Source organism: Pezoporus wallicus, unplaced genomic scaffold (assembly GCF_028554395.1).
Source record: "Pezoporus wallicus isolate ANWC-B61680 ecotype Strahan unplaced genomic scaffold, APGP_CSIRO_Pwel_v1 contig_1739, whole genome shotgun sequence".
Taxonomy (NCBI): Eukaryota; Metazoa; Chordata; class Aves; order Psittaciformes; family Psittacidae; genus Pezoporus; species Pezoporus wallicus.
In genome coordinates this window covers 1511734-1529025 of record NW_026637351.1, presented here as the reverse complement: position 1 = coordinate 1529025, position 17292 = coordinate 1511734, and the positions used below count along the sequence as shown (strand labels likewise).

The following is a 17292-nucleotide window of genomic DNA, read 5'->3' as shown; positions in this document are numbered from 1 at the left end:
GATCATATACTACAAAACGTAAGGGTTTTTTCGTAATGAATAAACTGGAACAGTCAACAATATGACACAAACCAAAATACAAGTAACAGACATGATCTAAACAGGATTATACTGGAACATGTTTGTTTAATTCCCAAAAATTCAGTTTATGCTTAAATCAGTCAGCCTTCACCTCCTACAAGTATTCCAGAACAGGTGAGTGAAACCCAGTGGGAGGTGGCTGATCACTTCATTAACAGACAACAAATCAACTACAATTACATTTTTCAAGCTTTGACTATTTAAGCAGAATAGTATGTGCTTTTCATTTTGGGGGAAAGCAGGGGGAAGGGAACAGGGGGACCTCTGGCAAGAATGCTAACCTTATGAATTCTTCCTCTGGAATTTTAATTGGTAAATCTATAAGTAAAAACGTACCCAGCTGCAGGGAGCTGCTCCCCAGCCCCACCGCAATCACAGAACCTCAGAGCTGACTGCTCAAGCCTGAAAACAGAGCCTTTTCCTTAGGTGGTGTCCAGCCACACCTGAACTAAGAAGGGCACTCTGACAGCAGAAGTTGGGTTATGCTCTTCCTGACTTGCAAAGGCATAGTGCCTCTAGAAGACATGCTTATCTCAAAATCTGTTCTTTTTATTGCTTCTCTTATTAGACATTTCCTACTCATTTTTGCAATAAATTTAGCTACACAAGAACCTTGAGCTCTATTTTTATATACAGCATTGTTCAAAGAGCTTCCGAACATTGTATTAGGAAAGAGAGAAAGGCCTTTGAACAATTGAGACAAGCTTCAGGAGAAATCTAACCTCAACTCCAGCAAGTTTCTTTTTTCCTTTTTGGAAAAATCTTCACGCGGGCAATCATGAGAAATGAAAGCAAGGGATTTAAAAATAAGAAAACGAGTGTTTCATGCATCAGAACCAATAGAGAAGAGCATACTCTTGATGACACCTTTTAAGCTACTGCCAAGGCTCTTTCTAAACACATCTTTTAGAAGTTACAGCTCAGAAAGCAATAATAAAGCTCACAACATAGCAGATCTGGAACATAAGTTACAGTTTTCACATAATATATCCACTCTTTATTGATGAGCACACAAGGTTTATAATATATTACAGGCACATCTCTTCCTCATCTGACTTGGCAGGCAGTTTTCACAGTAACAGTTAATGTACCAAGGCCAGGTTGGACGAGGCTTTGAACAACCTGGTCTAGTGGAAAGTGCCCCTGCCCGTGGCATGGGAGTTAGAACTAAATGATCTTTAAGGTCCCTTCCAACCCAAAGCATTCTATGCTATTTAAACATAACTGAAAGAACCGTTTTTATATGCACTCACATGGTAGCTTGGTTTCTTTAGTGTTTCTGGGATCACACTATACTCAAGAGCCTAGTAAAAACCAAAATCCTGAATATTGAGATTGACACATGTATCACTATATTTCTACCTTGAATAATGCCTCTGAACTATATTACTTTTTTTTTTCTAAATACTTAAGAAGATATTAAGTAACAGGCACGTGAGAAGCTGTATCTAGTTTTAACCTGCAGAAAGCAAGCGATTCTGCCTAGCTCGTGATTTAAACTCACTCCAGCTTCCACATCCGAAAAACACCAGCTAAGCAACCGGTGAGGAGCTGCCGCTCCAGCACTCCTCTCCCGGGGGAAGCAGCACCAGCCTCTCCCTGCTCACAGGAAACGTTTCGCTCCTCACAGTCTGCACCTGAGCACCGAGACCCGCGCTCCCACCTTCCCGGGACAGGAGCTCAACCGCGACAAGGAAGTCGTGGCCACACGTGTCGCGGTGACTTTTATCCGGACGGGGACCCGAGAAATGCCAGGGAAATTTCCCCCTCCACGAAAAGGGGGGAAAGGCGTAAGCCACGGAATCCCCGATACCCTCCCTCCCCTATAAATGCGCTCGCCTCGCAGCCCGCGATTAACCGGGAGCGCACGGCCATAGCACAGACCCGATCCCACCTCCCCTTGGAGCGGGCCGAGTCGCTCCTCACTCACCGGTGCCGGGCGGAGCGGCGCTTCCTGATGATAGGAGTTTCCTGCGAGCCCCGCCGAGAACCCCAGCCAAGGAGCGGCCGTGCTACCGAGGCGGCGGGTAGGGTAGGGTAGAGCAGGGCAGGGGGCGGCATAGTCGGGCTCCCGTAGAGCCCCGGAACCCGCCTCCACTCCAGTCGACGGCGGCGGCAAAAAAAAAGAAGGGAACCAACAGTACAAGAACAGAGCAACACTGCGCGCCCGCCACAGCCGCACGCCGCTCTTATAGAGACCCGCCAATTAAGGGCGGCCAATCGCCGGTCTGCAGCCACGTGACGGGGCAGTTCCAATTACCGCGGAGAATTTTCTGAATTAGCGGGGTTACACAAAGGACACTCATTGAGGGGGAAGGAAAAAAGGGCAGCGAGCGGGAACGCCCAGCCGGAGCCTGCTGGTGATTTAAAGCAGGAAACTCCCTCGCCTCACACAGACACGGCTGCATTCAGCACCGGCCAGCATCTCCGCGGGAGGAATGTCTGGCGCACATCGCGCTAATCTGCGCTCGCCCCCAAGGTTGCGTTTGCGCGGCTATGGCCTCGCTCGCTTACCCCCGCGGAGGGTGTGTGTGGCACAGCGAGAAGCAGCGCCTCGCCACTGAAATGAACCCCCGTTTCTTAAATACATACAAGTAGTTGTTCAAGCAGAAGCTGGAAGTGGCTTGCAAAGCAAAGGCTGGTGGTGAGAGGTGTGCCGGCACCGCTCTAAAAAACTTCTGCGTGCAGTGGATCACGCAAGTCAAGGAGAAGGGGAATTACTGAAAGGCCCTGAACAATCTTCAATTACCAGCTCTCTGTGCGAGGAAAGACTCCTGAAAGAAAAATGTGCCTATGCAAACTAACACTGAACGTCTGTATCTTGAGGAGTTGCTGCAAGAAGAAGTTAAAGAGTATATAAGAAACAAACCCTCACTTAAAAGCAATATTGAAAGCCTCACCTTTCCACAAACCCTCCAGGAACACAAGCCAACACCTCCAAGTACCTTCAAGCGCCTGCCTGAGACATGCCACCGAGCCACCCTTCATCTCCATTTTCCTACCCTAAAGAAACACACAAGGCCACGAACACCCCAAAGGCGCAGCAAACGCCATCTGAGGCACAACCGGAACAACGGCAAGGCTGCCTGCCACCGACAAGCCTTGCCAATCCCAATTTATGGGCAGGAAACATATGCCAGGACAAACCAGTCGAGATGACTCAAATTGCCTCTCCCCCACCCTCCTGTTCCACAGAACAACAGCCCTCTTTAGCAACGGGGAGTAGGACCTCTCGGAGCAATGACTCAAAGCTGCTCTCAGGGGTAGGGGGAAAAAAAAAAACCAACAGAACAGAAAACACCCAATCTCCTCCTCCCCCCTTTTCATATTACATTAATCAAACACACAACAACTGTCTTGAGATACTAAATGAAATAAAGACAAAGAAATCTAGTTTTACCGCAAGATAAGTTTACTGAGGTCAAACCCAAGGGAAAACTAATCTAACCACATTTTCAAATTGTTTGGAATATTCCACAGCCCAATGAAACCATAAAATGACAAAAACATCCTATCCTAGAATAGCATGGGGATAACAAAAAATGTTATGTTTAATTAAAGGCAGATGACCTAATAAAAAATTCACACTCACACTGTGTACATATATAGCTCAGTATTGGCTTTTCATCTATCACAATTTTTCTTAAAGAAAATGATCGTAGGTCTTAACCTTTAGGTGGTGTTTGTTATCTTTGATTAAAGATATCAGAATATTTCAAAAATTTAGTCTTTATGCTGTCATGAGCAATCTTGAGGGGCAGTGAATAAATCTCTCTCAAAATGGCCATGGGTTTTCTGTTACCATAAAAAATGGGAGATGAGCTGCCCACTCTTCCTGGAAGTTTAATGGTAGATAACAACTGAAGAAGAGACTGGGACAACAGCTGTAGCGGAAGAAATCAGGGACTGGAAAGCAAACCAGCCAACACTCCTCTGTTGATTTTTTGAACCTGAGTGTATTTCCATCTTGAAAAAAGCTGCAGCTTCCCCTCAGCTCTTGCAACTGGGAAGTTGCTCCAGAAGTAGCTTCTGATGGTTTAGACCTTTTTTTTTCAAAATTTCCATCTTAAACTTATTCAGGGCCAGCTGTTGGCACAACATCAAATGATCAGCATTGTCCTCCCTTTGCTAAAACGGCAGTTTTCCTTTTCCTGTGCTATACCACAAATGCCCCCGTTCTTCCATCCTGCAGCTTGTTGGTAGATAGCAATCATATCTGCCTTTGACTCTGATGAGATATTTAAGCCCAATGATTTTATCATGCTTCATCTCTGAGTTCTTCCTAAAGCATTTATCATGAGGTTCCTCATGAAAATAATTTAGATTAAAATAATCAAATTATTTTACTCTTCTTCTTGAGTGCAAACCATGACTCAGATGAGCCAAACACAAAATATTCCGAAATATTCTATGTATAGCATTTGTGTGAATTTGGGTGGCTGAAGCCAGCCATATAACTTAAGTACTCCATAATGGAAAAACTGATTAACCATTGTAAATACCTCAGAAGTACATTTTATGGTAAATCCTCATAATATCCCTGTGAAATGGTAGACTTGGGTCTCCTTTAGTAAATGAGAAAAGACAGGCCAGGAATACTTAAAACATCTTGACTAACATCACAGAAGTTTCCATCACAAACGAAGTTGCACCTAAGGAGCTCTTGGCTCCTCATCCCACACCACATCTCCTGGAGCAGGTTGTGCTTCTGATTCCAGCCTAATGCCGAGCTGGATGATCTGCAGTCGCCTTCTACGTGGCTAAAACATAACATTCGAAAACGACAGCAGCTGGTGCCTCATGGGGGAAGATGTGCTTTCACTGTGGACCTCATTGCTAAGAAAGACTTTTTTGGTTGTGTATTTTATGGTGATTAGTATCTTAGCTTTTATTAGGGGGATCAGAGTCAGAAGCTGAGACTTTTGTTCTACTGCAGAAAAGGAACACAGAAAGGTGCACCACTGAATTGCTGGCAGCGATGTTCTAATTTCAGAACTTGGCTACGCAAACACGACTGAAGTTCAGCTGGATTCTGTCTGTTGTGCTTTCTGGGAGAAGGGTACTTCATTTTAACACAGAAACTCAATTAGAGCAGGAAGGGAGAGAACAAGGAATGTTGAAAGGGACGGAACTGTTCTCTCCATCCTACTCCATGCACCCTCACAGACAAAAGCACCCACCTATTCTCCTGTTTCTCTCTGTCGACTGTTTCCTCAGGAGACTTGTTTTAGTTCATTGTTCCAGCAGAGCCTGTTTCCTGCGACATTTAGCAACTCTCCTCTCCCAGCAGGGAAGTTTAACTATTTTTCCCTTTTGACTTTCTCACCTTTCTGTCTTGGTCCAAATGCAATGGGTAAATTGCCTGATTCACTGGTATCGGTCACAGGGGCTATTCAGTTGATGCCACAGGCAAGAGGGCCTGATCCAGTTGAGGTTTCAGCACACCACAGTGCTGCCAAAGGCCACTCTTGTTCCCTAGGGAGTTAGACAGCCCAAGTTAGACAGTTCCCATCTTCCCATCTTGCACAAAGCAATGATGCAGGAGAGGGAGACAGAAAGTCCACAAAGACACCACACAGACAGACCACTGTTTCCCACTGGCCAAGTTTATTCATGACAGTACTTTGTGACCAGGACTCAAAATATGGGAGTCAACTCAGGACTGGGGAAAAAAGCAGATGCTCATCCTTCACACTTCCCTGAGGAAGGGAGTGAGTTCCACAGTAAACTGTCACCACCCTTAATGCTAACTGCACTGAAGGCCCACCTCTGCCAGAGGGGAAGAGCCCAGCCCACAGGGAAGCACCCAGCATCACTGGGATGTCAGAACTAGATACAGTGTCACAGACCAAGGATGTGCATATATCCATAGTTTCCTTGTAGTACCTGTACAAGCAGAGGATCTTAGGGAGAGAAGGAAGAAATTAATTTCCTCTTTTCTCCCCTATAGATCCTATTCCTTTCCTTGGGATAACTCATTCCTTTACTGAAAAAGTAAAGCTTGTAAATACACAGCTTATGAAACATGCATCGTTTAACTAAAAAGTTAGTAAGTTAATCTTTTTTGGGTAAACAAGTGATCTAGGCTCTGAGACATCCCTTCTTTTTTCAAACCCCCTTTGATATCTGCTCCTTTTTTAGAACAAGTGGAAGGGCTGCATTAGCACGATTGGCTGAAAATACACCTTCCCACCAATTTAGACAAGTTGTGGTACCTACTGTGACTGATTCATAGTATCAGTGTGCATGAAAACCTCCGTGCTCAGTGTTACACACATAAATACATGTTAACTTTCATAGGTACTGAACTACTTCTGATGTCCACGGAGATAGTTGGAATGCATCATCTCTACATACCAGATCTCCATAAATATCTCTTTTTTCATGCATAAAACATCTCCTTTAAACATTTCTAGTGACTGATCACAGAACTTGAGCTGTGTTCAACTTTCAGCTCTTAGGAGCCATGGATCTTCACATACAATGGTGAGTAGAACGGTAAGATTCATACTTCCAGCACTTAGGAAAGACAAAAGATTGTCACCACCCATACAAAAAGGTATCTGACACAAGTTGTAGGAAACAGGATACACTGCTATACATTTGTATAGAGAAAGCAGCACAACTTTTCTTTTTTTCTTGGGGAATTTGTTAAGGTCTAAAAATGAGATCATTATGACTAATTCAGAAAAGACAAAAAGTAATATTAAGATAAGCTCTTCTGGTACTTCATTTCAACCAGAATCCCCTCCCCTACCCCCCCCCCCCCCCCCGCCATGCAGTTTCCATAAATTTTTCTCCTTTTTTTAAGACAGGCTCACAAATACAAGTATTTAAGCAATTTTAGCATTGCTCACTGTAGCTTTGCTCATCTGCTAAAAGCAAGCACATCTCAAGACTTTAGCAGTACTGTTGTCTGCTAAAGTAACATGAAAAACAAGAGTACTGTTGCTGCCTCCATAATACTTGTGAAAAGGAAGTCTTATTAGACTCGTATCAACCTAAGTAATACAGCAGCTCAAAGAAGGATTTCGTTTGCTCTGTTTTTAAAGAGCTACTCAACTTCTTCAGACCAGTGACATAAATATACAGTGGGTGAGGGTGGGGGTGGTTTGGGTGGGAGAAGGGGAGAATGGAGGAGGACAGAGTTTTATGCCAAGAGCTGAATCATAACCATGTGAGTAATTTTTCTTTTTTTTCTTTTTTTTTTTTCTTAAGGATATGAATCAAATTAAATTTGTTTTGCTGTGGGTGAAGGAAGAGAGAATATAATAGCATGAATCAGAGCTATCATCAAATATGTGGCACAGACAAAAAATTAATTACAATTACTGCCTTCTTATAAAAAGTTTCTGCCGTGAGATGCAGCAATTTTGTTAATCAATATAATCCATTAAAAAACACCCCAGGAAATAAAACCTTTCAATTACTTTCCTCTTCCTTTCGATTTTTTCCTATTGTAACAGCAAAAGATTAGCATCTTTAAACAAAATTTTGCTTTGTCTGTTAGATGCCCTTTTGCTCCAGTGGCAAAAGAGCTGCTCCTAATAATGAGAAGTAGATATTAGACCACATGTAATCTAGTCAGTCAGGGCTAGATTAAGGATGAAGGTCCATGGGGTACATGGTTTACCACTTTAGCACAGGTGCTTTATTAGGCATTCTAATTAAAACCAACTTAATTTAACAAAAAATGCAAACAGAAAATCACTCAATATTGTTTTGTCTTCTCTGTAAAAGTGACATGAAGTCACGGAAAAATGGGTATTAGACACTGGATTTTTTTGCACTTTAGAATAGCCATTTAAGTATGCCATACTGGGAAAACCATAAGGGACTCAGAACATAAAACATCTTTAGAAAGAGTTCAACATAGATACCTGGAAACAAACCCATGCATTAGTAATTATTGGCTAAATAAATAACCAAGGAAATAAGTATTTTTGTAATACGTAAGCAACCACTGATTATGGTAATTAAAAAGGTAGTGAGTCTTTGCCTCCAAGTTTCTAAGTATGGAGAAAATGGTATTTAATTCATTGCCTGAAAAACACAATAAAGCTACAGAAAGACATCATTTGGAATCAATTCTTCCCCCTAAACAACTCCAGATCTTTCCCATAGTAATTCTCTTGCACGTGCCCAGCAAAAACCTTTGTAGAAAGGGCTGGTATACAGCATGTTCAGGAATTCAGCTGAACCACAAGCCTTAAAAATGTGATTCCCAGACAGACAGAAAACTTATGCGGAGACCTCTGCAGCTGCTGTGACTTTCCAATGGCGTATATGGGGGAAGGAACAAAACAGAAGATCTCTTGGGTAACCTGAGCCAAGCCCCAAGAGGAATAACGTGTGCGTGCATGTGTTTTACAATCCCCATTCAAACTGGCCTGCGAACAGGAAGCCAACACCCCCTCTGGAGTGAGGTCTTACCCTCACCCTGCTCTTGCACTGGCCGAAGGTCACAGGCTCCAGCAAAAACAGCGGCTGAGGCTCCTGCTTGCTGCCAGCTGATGCCACACCACTGGCGTCCATGGTGGCACGCAAGCCAGCTTCGCTCCTGCTCATGTCTCCGAGTGGTCTTCAAGAACAGTCAATCTATCACTTAAATCCCAAAACTAAATAGTCACTTTAGAGATCTGGTGGAGAGATGATCTGCCCACAGGTATTCAGAAAGTTTCATAACCATCAGCACGTGAGAGTTCCTTCAACTCTTCTGCTGGAAGGCCCCCTTTGACCATCTCAAACATCAAGTTTGATGGCTAGACAACTGCCTTGCTACCTTGTGGAAGCTGTCCCTACCTTTTTCCAGTATCACTCAGTACCCAGTTTCATCCAAGCCTCTGTCAGTTGCCAGGTAGTAGGAAAGCCCAGAAGACTTATCAGTGCCTGGCAAGAAGCATATTCAAACATGTCTCATGCGGATTTTTGCAGCCTTAAAAACGTCCCACAGTCTTACATCACACACAGGACATACACGGAGAGGGAACAAAATAGCTCAGAAGACTGCTTTGCAATATATCACCCAGGACTGAAGAATTATTAGACTACAGCATCCACTGGAATCACTCTGTAAACCATAGCAACTGAAACTCTCCAACAAACCTTCAAAATTCTTTAAAACACAGTAATAGAAATTCTCCTGCAAAGAGATCAATGCCACTCTGTAGCCACCACCATTTTAAGACTGCTTACTGGTGTGGTGGTATAAGCATACAAGACAGAGTTTTTTTTTATATTCACAATCTCAAGGAAGGTGAATATTCCCTCACTTTCCTCAAGACAGAAATCAGTGATGCTCCCTAATTACAGCTTTTACTTACAATGAAGAATAAGCTTCACTGTAAGCAAGTTGCCAGAGGTCAGCCAGAGAAGATGCTGAATAGCTTTTACTGAAGAATAAATCAGCATCTTTATCTGTGGTCATCTTTATTTATGACACCACAAGATAGATTACCAGATAGATTAGGTGGTGGTTTATAGTTTTGGGGTTTGGTTGTGTTTTTTTACATTTCTGGTTCAATTATTTCTCAACTACTGTTCATAAACCAATCTTCTCAAATGTTCCTCCTTCTTATTTTGACATACAAAGTCAGAGCTTAGTGGGACTGCTAAATGTCCTCCATATGATATATGCCACTTGGTAAAGTTAATCCCCAGTTTTCCATACCAAGTAGCTGACATTTCTGGTAGGTGTTAGATATCTTCAGAGAAAAAAAAAGAATGCTTCTCTTTGGAAAAAAATCACTCTTTATCAATATAGCACAGAACACTAACATTCCCAGCCACTAAGCAGAAAGCTCTCATACGCCAGTCCCAATACTGATGTTTTGAATAACATTATATATAATTTTGTATATTTTAGCTATGAGGCTTTAAATTAGTTGCTAGAAAGTATCTTTGCTACTTGCTCTTCTCAGCTGTCTCGGTGTCAAATTCCAAAGGAAGCCTGTTATGTAGCCACTTTGGCTACAAAACCAGATTCAGAGTAGAAAGTAATTTTTATCCAAGTACAGAAAAAAAGATACACTTAGCAAAATCATTGAAGATTTATCTAAATACCACAGATTTTGGTAGGAAAACTCCTGTAAACTCAAAGGCTTTACATTAGTACATACATTACTAATACTTATTTACTTCAATGGCTTAAGAGATATTTCTGAAAGCAGCTACTGAAAACTGAAATTCTGTTTTGCTTTAAAAAAAAAAATAAAATCACACATCCTGTACATTTCTAGAATTGCTAAAATAGTCCAAGAAAAACTGATGGGTAATTCTATTTGAAAATGCCAACATTTGCAAATACAATTTGAAGCACTGGATGGGAATATGATAAAAAATGAAGCACAAATATTTCTCCATAATTATATATTTTGTTTCTCCAATCCTATGAAAGAAAACTATAGGAAGGTTCGGGGGACGTGGATGACTGTGAGGAAATTCCTCTTGTAGTCAAGAACGTAATACACCACTAAACTCATAGTAACATATACAGATTATTCCCTCAGAACTCACAGGCATAGTACAGCCTTGGGTACATGCTATTGCTTCCCCCTCTACTGCAATTTCCCTGCCCTGTTAAGTTTAAAGGCAGTCCAGGACTATGTTTTTTGGTGAGTTCATAATGGATGTACATGTGAAGTTAGCCTGATTCCTGGAACCTGTTATTTGAAACTTGTTTTAAGACATAGAATCGTAGACCGGTTAGGGTTTAAAGGGACCTCACCTTAAAGATCATCTAGTTCTAATCCCCCTGCCGCAGGCAGGTACGTCTTCCATCTAGACCAGGTTGCTCAAAGCCCCATCCAGCCTGGCCTCAAACACTTCCAGGGATGAGGCAACCACAGCTTCTCTGGGCAACCTGTTCCTTGTATCTAAGCTAAATCTATCTTCTTGCAGTTTAAAGCCACTACCCCTTGTCCTATCACTACTTGCTCTTATGAGAAGTCCCTCTCCAGTTTTCTTGTAGCCTCCCTTTAGGTACTGGAAGACTGCTCTAAGGTCTCCCCAGAGCCTTCTCTTCTCCAGGCTGAACAAGCCCAGCTCTCTCAGCCTGTCTTCACAGCAGAGGTGCTGCAGCCCTCAGCATCTTTGTGGACCTCCTCTGGACTCGCTCCAGCAGGTCCATTTCCTTCTCACGCTGGGGGCACCAGAGCTGAATGCAGTACTGTAGATGGGTCTTATGTTCCAGGAGAAATCTTAACATGGAAGAGATGCAATTTTGATCTTGCACCTGATACACACCAAAGGAGGCATTTAATTTGCATGGCTCAGTGAAGCCACCGGAGGCTAATTCATATGCATACAATGGCTTCTGCTACCCAGAATTACATCCAGAGGAGGGTCATGATATCAGTAAACACCAAATTAATGTCATACCTCCTAACTTACTAGGCAAGTATTACAAGAGCTAGACCGTAAGCTTCTAAGGGCTGAGATGCTCTTGTCTGTCTCTCCTGTAGAGCATTAATCATGCTGTGGGTGCTTACGGCTAATAAGATGCATGTAAATCTATTCTGATGTGGTTTTTTGCCACTTCAGACTAGAGAGGAGTCACACACACAGGCGTACTCTTACCTCTCTACCTAATGATACACTAATGTGCCTAATTGAAAAAACAAGTCCTGATAGGAACAGAAAGACTTTGTTTTTGTTTATGCCACCCAGAGTCTGTGGCTATACAATGCAAATAGTTGGCAAAAGCTAAACCGCAAGTATGCAGCAGCACTGTGAGTAATAAAGATAATGTTTGTATTTTGTTTATGAAGAGCCCTAACCAACACACTAAAGCAAGCATACTGAAACCAAACAATACTCAGACCTTTAGAAAAGCTTCAGAGGATCCTAATCATATAATTTAATCACTTTGTTCTTTAACAATCTAAACATCAATTAAAATTTACAAGCATTAATTCTATATTAGTTCTTTAAGCTGAAAAAATGGGATGCAGCCAGGTGCCCTTTTCTATCCCAACTATTAAAGTTCAAACAAACCAAGTTCTATTGCTTAGGGAAAAATAAAAAACGCCCTACAAACTTTGCTTGCCCCAAAGGTTGAGAAATGCTCTATTGCTTGGCCAACATGGGATTCCTCCATATCTGGAGTCACGTGAAATGTATAGGTATGGTATCTCATAGTTACTTCACTGGGATGAACAATCTCCATGTGACTTTGACAACATATCGGTACTTTTGTGTGGAGTACACAGATAAGAAATGTACTCTAAACTTCTCAAAAAAAAAAAAAAATCCAAATATTTTCTCATTTAAAAAAAAAAAAAGAAAAAAAAAGGAAAGGGAGAGATGCTGAGGTAAGACTTTTTCCTAAAAGATTAATTTCCAATTGGCTCAACATGGGATGCTAAATCAAAACGTCATTATTGACAAGCATGTTGTTTTTATTTAGGACAATTTAAATTAACTTTATTTTTAGGTCTACATTGTGTTCTCACTTGCCAAAGGCTGGTGAGAAAGAGCTTCCCGTCACATAAAAAATAACAGCAGATTTCCTGTCCTCCTCTTCATCCATCCTTTGACTTAGTGCAGCAAGTAATTCTGGAGCCCCTTTGAGAACATGGACGTATTCAAGTCTTGGGGACCAGTGCTCTCACTCTGTTCATGGGGCTCAGCTGACGGGGAATTCAGAAGGGGATCCCTTTCCTGCATGCAGGATTTGCAGGGTTAGGAGGCAGGGTTATAGCTCCTCCAAAGTAATTCATCAGTTCCCCCTCATCCAACAGTATACTCTGGACTGCAAGCAGATTGCACTAAAGAGTAATGGCAGGGTGGCAGAATTATTCACTATGACCAGTGAACTAACAACAGTTACATCCTGCTGCATTTTCACTACCTTGTTAATAAGCTCCCAGCAACTCCGTCAAGGCTGAATTCCTTGACTATAAACAGTAAGAGACATTTTGAGAGTGCCCTAACTGGAAGACAGATGGAAAGTCAAAGATCCAACTGGTTTCTCTGCACAGGGCGCACCAGAGGCAGTCTGGACAGCTGCACGTCACAGGCTGTCCCCAAAAAATGTTGACCAAAACCGTCAACAGGTAACTTGCAAGACAGTGAAGTACAGCCTGGTCCATAATACCACTCTATCCAACACCTACGTGTCCCTTAAGTATTCAAAAGAGCCAGCATAATCACACCTACAAGGAGCTGCCCAGCAAAACACTGGGAGCCTGGCTTGGAGAACTCCTCACCTAGAAGAGAGATGTACAGCCTTAATCCAAGCCACAGCCAGCCTCCTCCAGCACAAAGCTGAGATGCTTAGTTTCTCAGTCCATGGTTCTCAGCTTCCACAAACAGCCTAGTCTCCTCTGCAGATGCTGCCAACTAAGAATCAAAACCAGGGTTCCCAGCAATCAGGAACTTAACCAGGGACTCTTTCCTGCCTGAACTGCCAGCTCTGGGTGCATCTCCTCACATATACCTTGACCGCTATGACACATGACTACAGTTGAAAATCTGCTCTGGTAGAACCCCTTCCCTAGCAAAAATGACCACAAAATGACATTTTCAAGAGCTACTCTGCACAAATGCAGAAAAGCCCTACAGAAATATTCAGTTCCAAACAAACACACTCGCATAATACTGAAACTTCTGCTCTAAGACAGCTAAGGAAAATCTAAGCTTGTCCTAAGGAAAATCCAAGCTTGTCCTAAGGAAAATCCAAGCTTGTCCTAAGGAAAATCTGCTGGAGATCTGGCTAGGAAGGGCTTGGAGAAAGAGCAGAGATTGACCTATCCTCATGCTATCCACTCTGCAATCACCACTGTTTGAGAGGTTGGGTTGGCTGGGTCTTTGCTTGCTTCCTATTTTTTTCAGGGACAACCTTGGCAAATATGGCCCTGGAAAACAACATCCCATGTCCGATTATCACCCCTAACACACAGGGACAATTGTGAAACACATGGAAATCCTGTCAACCTGTAGCACAGGATATGTGTGCCATGTAGGAGAGAGCATGGACAGCAAAACAGCAATTAAACCAAAGAAAGCTCCAGGACTAACAGGTTTGCAAGGATGACTCCTTGCTTCCATATCCCTAAACATTTTCTTTCTCTTACATACTCACCCCATTTTTAAAGGGGGTCATGCCACAACCATGACTGCAATTAAATTGACAAATCTGAATCATTCCTTAAGCAGCTGGGAACTCTGCACAATCTTTGAAGCATTTGTCTGGCCACTAGTCCCAAAAGCACCACCCTGGTAACTTCTCATCAAAACTCTTTAAGCTCCCTGTTTGCTCAACGGCCTAAAGATCTCATTCACAGACTTCCACTGGCAAAACGTGTGCAAACAGTTACTAAACCCTTCAAAAGCAGCCAGAGAGCAACCAGTGTATTTCCTTTGCTTCATGTTAGGGACATCATCAGTCCTATTACTGAATGCTCCCTGCCCCCAATGCCCAAATCACCCTCTTTCACAAGGGAAATCTTTCAGCTAAATCCCTCCCAAAGCCAACTCCAGGCACTATTGAACATGTGCCGTCAACACTTCGTGCTCACCCACACTGGTGCCTGGCTACTGATTCAAAACCTACACATAAAGAAAGGTTGTGCACTTAGGCAGACCAAGAGCTCTGCTTCCACCTTTCTGTCCCACATCATCCCTCTTGTGACACAGATGTAGCAAAGTTTGGCAAGGGATTATATATCCTATGCCCAGGGATCTTAATTTTCTGCACGCTCCAACTATCCCACATTTAAGTCCAGGACAGATAACCAGTTACACACGTCCACAAATAAGCATCCTCAGAAGCGGGTTAGATTAAAAATACACTATAACAAACTTATTTTAAAATAAGTCTGCTCAGTCAAGTCTGAAAGACAAGTGGTGCTGGTACATTAAAGGATTCCTCCTCACACTATAGCTTAAAAATACCTGCTGTATTGCTATTTTGCAATATTGTGTCCAGAGCCAGTGCAGATCACTCTTACGTCTTAAACATGGACTGCACAACACTGTTCTCAGAATCCTACTTAATTTCTTCATATTTTTTACTCTTGTTCAAAGTATGAGCGATTAGGTTATTTTCTCATCTTAATAAATGATGTAAAACCTCCAGACATATGGTAGCATTTGTGTACTTCCAGGCAAGCAGTGACAACTTTCAAATGTTACTTCCCCTCCTCCTCCACTATATGAAACAAATATACTGGAACCCATTTAAATCTTAGTGGCAAACACATTTAAGATAGACTAATTTCAGTTAAACTTTCCAAATGTCAGATGTATGTGTTAAATAATTATATTAAAAAATAAAGAGCAGATGAATTCTCATTCTCATTACTGGTTAATAAAGTGCCTATATTATTCCAATAAGGGCTAAACAACTTTATGAGACAATGTTTGTGCTTAAATTAGCAAGGAATAAACAAATGTCAGCTCATACTTACAGGCACATACAACAAGTATAATTCATACTAACTCAACAGCTACAAGATTACAGGATTGTCACTGCCTCATTCAGTTTTGCACATATAAATCCACAACTGCCTCACTTTTCTTCTTGAAAAATGGCTGAAGACTAAGGGTAATATTTTTCATAAGCAGAAAGCCACCAAATCTCAAAATGAAGGTATGGTATCACACATATTGAGGTACTTAACTGGGAGGGGAAGCCACCTCTCAAGACTTTGCCTGTTGCTTTCCTTGGGAAAACAAAGCTGCGTTACCCCAGCAGCTTTTTGCATTTACCAGATTCTTTCCTATTTTTGAGAAATGCATGTGTTCTCCTCAAAAGTACATAGCAGAGCGGTACTGGAATGGTTTATACTGTCATCCATTATTACTCAAGGCTGGTGACAATGTGCATTAACATTTGTGAAGTTGGAATCTATTCATCCTGTCCACCCAGTAGCTGACTAACTGGACATTATTACTTGAAGAATAAGCCTAATAAAAAGGGAAAACAAACCAACCCGAGTATTGTAACCCACTCTCTGCCTGCATTTTCTCAAAGCCAAGCAGTAATAATACCGAATAAATTGACAAGTATTTCATCCGTAACAGCTTCTATGCTTTTTACAGAACAAAAAGAACAAAGAGTAGGCAATTATTATTATTATGCACTTTCATAACTGAAAGAACTTTAAACCGGCAAGCGCTTTCTACTAGTCTGAGGCAAATTCTTGTTACTCCTTCAAATTAAAAAAATGCTGTGTGCTTCAGGAGGAAACAAGCACCAGAAACAACGAGCTGCTCACCCACCACTCTTGAACCAAATGCTCGCAGAAATACTGAGCACAAGACATGTCCAGAGCTGCAGCAAGGCAGAAAAAACTGAAAAGGGAGAGAAACACATCTTTCTCCACCTTGGCCGAGACAAAAGAGAACGATTCTTACCCTGAGGCGTTACCTACAAGGCTCTGCTTCCAGAAAGCACTCTTACTACATTTCCATTAAGTTAATGGGAAATAGGAAGCCCCTGGCCGAAGAAACGCTCCGCTGCTGCGCGGGAGCTGCGGGGCGGCGCGTGAGTGCGGGGAGCCTTTAGATTTTGCCCGAAACTATTCCTATACATACAGCGAGGCGGCTTGAGATGCGGAGCCCCACAGCGGCAGCGTGACGAGCGGCGCGCCCCGGGCGCGGGGGCTGCGCCTTTAAAAGGCGTCGGAGGAGAAGCGGATACAACGCCGCGATCGCCGACCGCCGCCGTGCCCGAGCCCCCGCCCCGCGCGGGGGAGAGCGCGGCTGCCCCCGGCCGCCGCCCGGCCCCGGCGCCGCGCTTCCCGGCCGCTGCCCCCGACATCCTGCCACCCACAGGCCGCCCCTCCTCTCCTCTCCCCTCCCCTCCCCTCCCTGCCCGGCCCTGCCGCCACCCTCCTGTCCCGGGGCTAACGCCGAAGTGCCCTTCCCATGGGTTAGGAGCGCGGCGGGCGGGGACTGCCGTAAAATCTCTCACGGAACAGACCGAACCTATATGAACCCTAAAGCACACAAGAGCCACCGCCCCCAGCCACTGAGTTCCCGTGTTAACGTGCAGGGCTGAGTTCTTTTTCCAACCTTTTTCTTTTTCTTTTTTTTTTTTTTTTGAGAGGATGAAAGGGGATGTCCCCTTTCCCCGACCTATGTTAAGGAAACATTTACATGGCTTTAAATTTAAGGACTTAGATTAGATATTATGAAGAAATTCTCTACTGTGAGGGTGGTGAGGCACTGGCACAGGTTGCCCAGAGAAACTGTGGCTGCTCCATC

The 17292-nt window shown here is 43.0% G+C and overlaps 1 long non-coding RNA gene across 1 annotated transcript in view; it reads right to left on the bottom strand.

Annotated features, from left to right (window-relative positions):
- Nucleotides 1–5448: 5448 nt before the first annotated feature.
- Nucleotides 5449–17292, bottom strand: part of LOC130596950 (uncharacterized) — a 57800-nt gene continuing 45956 nt past the window's right edge. Inside the window, exon 5 of the long non-coding RNA XR_008971646.1 lies at nucleotides 5449–5556. This is a non-coding gene — a long non-coding RNA (uncharacterized LOC130596950). The remainder of the gene's footprint in view (nucleotides 5557–17292) is intronic.